Source organism: Pan troglodytes, chromosome 7 (genome assembly GCF_028858775.2).
Source record: "Pan troglodytes isolate AG18354 chromosome 7, NHGRI_mPanTro3-v2.0_pri, whole genome shotgun sequence".
In the NCBI taxonomy this organism is placed as follows: domain Eukaryota; kingdom Metazoa; phylum Chordata; class Mammalia; order Primates; family Hominidae; genus Pan; species Pan troglodytes.
Window position 1 is genome coordinate 120,815,175 of NC_072405.2, and position 3,365 is coordinate 120,818,539.

Here is a 3,365-nt window from a genome sequence, read left to right on the forward strand (position 1 = left end):
TCCCTCATTCTGAGTCTCCAATTTCTGTTATACCTCTCTGCATGCCTTTGTGTATCCATAGCTTAGCTCTGACTTCTAAGTAAGAACATGTAGTATTGCATATTCCATTTCTGAGTTACTTTGCTTAGGATAATGGCATCCAGTTCCATACAAGTTGCTGAAAAAAACTCTTTATTTTATTCTTGTTTATGACTGAGTATTTTTCCATGTTGTATATATACCACATTTTCTTTATCCACTCATCGGCTGATGACCATTTAGGTTGATTACACATCTTTGCAATTGTGAAATCTGCTGCAAGAAACATATGCATGCAGGTGTCTTTTTAAAATTGTGACTGCTTTTCTTTTGGGTACAAAACCAAAACTAATAAATGGGACCTAATTAAACTAAAAAGATTCTGCACAGCAAAGAAATATTGAATAAACAGTCTACAGAATTGGAAAAAAAAATTGGCAAACTTTACATCCAACAAAGAACTAATATCCACTATCTACAAGGAAGTCAAACAAATCAACCAGAAAAAAAATCAAATAATCCCATTAAAAAGTGGGTAAATGATAACAACAGACATTTCTCAAAAGAAGATATACAAATGGCCAACAAATATGAAAAAAATGCTCAATATCACTAATCATAAGGGAAATAAAAATTAAAACCTCAATGAGTTACCACCTTACTCCATTATGGGTACTGGGCATTATTAAAAAATCAAAAACAATAGATGTTGGTGTAGCTGTAGTGACAAGGGAATGTTTATACACTGTTGTGGGTATGTGAATTAGTATCTCACTTTTTTAAGTGACTTATCAGGGAGAAGTCAGCTGCAAGGGAGCATAGCTTTATGTTGAGACTCATGTGATAATCAACTGGGACTTTCTGCCAGTGACCATACAAGTGAGCTACGTTGGAAGCAGATGCGTCACTCTCTGTCAACTTTCAGGTGACTGCACTTTGACTGACAGCTTTACTAAAATCTTGTAAAAGATCCTGAATCAGGATCAGCTATATAAACCACTACTGAATTTCTGATCTCAAAAACTATGTGAGATAATAAATGCTTGTTGTTTTAAGCTGCTATTAATAATTCTTAGAGCAATTTAAACAGGAATAGAAAATTTAGTCTGTTTAGAAGGTTGTCTTAAAAACATTAAAGAGCTATATTAATAACCGTTACTAGAAGCCCATAGTCCTTCTTATGATTTTGGACTATTGTCATAGAATCCTTGGGATGTCAGTTTAACATAAGATATAATTTTAGTACTACTCAACGGACATAATTAAATATCAAACCCATTAACCAAAGAAAGTGGGATACATTTTTTTCCGACAGAAATTTTGGTATGCCACAGCAAGAAAAACTTTAAAGCATAATTAAGATATCTTGGTGTAAACAGATGTTTTAGAAAACACACAGTAGGAAAATGAAAACACAGTGAAACAATTTTTGAAATTAAGATAATTGGTTAAAAATCGAGCTTCTTAGACAAATAAACAAGGAGTCCATCTTTCATGACAAACAAGAAGGCTCGCTTTGTGCTCAGCATTGCCGGCATGATTTATTATAAGGAGAATATTTTAGCCCTGTGGAATTATCTTCAATTGTACATCAGCTAGTTGAAGAACAGAGGATTAGAATGGCAGAAGGAGGAGTTTTAGAGAAGAAACTAAAAACACGTTTTTACAGCAGGCTTCTGGAAATGTAAGTGACAGTTTTTTTGCTTTTGTGTTTGTTTTTTCTCTATTCAAGTTATAAGCAATGCCTTGAAAATTTGGGGTTTAGACCTAATCTTGTTCAATAGTCCAGAGTATCAAAGGCTCAGGATCGACCCTATAAATGTAAGATAATTTATATGCAATTATAAATAATACTTGTTTACAGTCAGAAAGTTAGGAAAACAAAGTTTAATTCAAAAACTTTCTTGACGGTTTCAGACTTAACATCAGATAAATACCTTGCACTTTTCTCAGCTCAATTACAACAGGAATGTTATTCTATATTTCTTGTTAAGGATGATCTGCCAGATTGTGAGGCCAACCAACTCCTGCAGATGATTAGGGTCCAATAAATGTATGGACCAAAACTTATTGCAGAAGACTTAGATAAATTAACAGCAAAGGTTCCATAAAACAGACCTGGAATGAGTCTTAGAGGCAAATGATGGGTCAGAAATGTTAGATGATAAGGAGCATTTGCAGAGGGCTCTGGGACTAAGTCGCCAAGTAATTGACCTGGAAGATGAAGAAGCAGATCTCTGCAGAGCTATTCAGCTAAGTATGCAAGGCAGTTCCAGAAATTTATCTCAAGATATTCCATAGACCTCAGGGACAAATCTCACTTCAAAAGAGCTTTGGAAGGGAAGAGAAACCTATTTGAAAAGCAGCGGCAGCGGCAGCGGCAGCGGCAGCGGCAGCGGCAGGGGCAGGTAGATTCACCAGGACAAATTTCATATCCATGTGAAAGGCTGACCACAAGTTCAGGAGCATTTGGGAGTGATCTAGGTGATATGAGTGAATAAGCCATGTTTCAGGCAGCTGTGACCATGTCTTTAGAAACTGTTGGAAATAATTTGAAAACAGAAGGAAAAAATATCATTCAAAAATAATTTAGGCTGGATGTGGTGGCTTGCATCTGTAATACCGGCATTTTGGGAGGCCAAGGTGGAAGGATCGCTTGAGGCCAGGAGTTCGAGACCAGCCTGGCCAACATGGCGAAACCCCATCTCTACTAAAAATAGAAAAAAAATTAGCCAGTTGTGATGGTGCACACATGTAGTAATAGCTACTCGGGAGGTGGAGGCATGAGAATTGCTTGAACCCCAGGGACAGAGGTTGCAGTGAGCCGAGATCATGCCACTGCACTCCACTCTGGGTAACAGAGTGAGACTCTGTCTCAAAAGAACAAAAAATAAGTAAATAAATAATTTAAATACTCCTATTTTTCCAATATTATCCTGTGTGATTACAGCATAGGATTCCAACATTATACTGTAGGATAACACCACAGGTCCATTTTGGTAATGTGTCAAATATATGAGGAAATAAGACTTTTAGGTGGCTTGCAAACAAAATAATGAGAAAGTGGGAAAATGCATCAGTTGTAGGACTAAATAACGATCTTTCAAATATTAGCCAAAGAGGCATTCAGCAATTAAAGAAATGTAAAATATTTTTTTAAAAATTGAGCTTCTTTTCCTCACCATGATTAACTTAGGTACTTAACCAGGCCTTTCATATTCCTACCTAAGTACTGAATTATAACAAGAAGATGGTATAATCCATGGATTACTTAATTCCAATATAATTTTTAAAAATTTTCTATGAGTTGTGTTTTCTTCCAAAGTTAACAGTTGTATTCATTGCAT

General features: G+C 35.7%; 1 pseudogene; it reads left to right on the forward strand.

Annotated features, from left to right (window-relative positions):
• The first annotated feature begins 2,051 nt into the window (after positions 1-2,051).
• Positions 2,052-2,743, forward strand: LOC100613414 (ataxin-3-like; annotated as a pseudogene).
• The last annotated feature ends 622 nt before the right edge of the window (positions 2,744-3,365 follow it).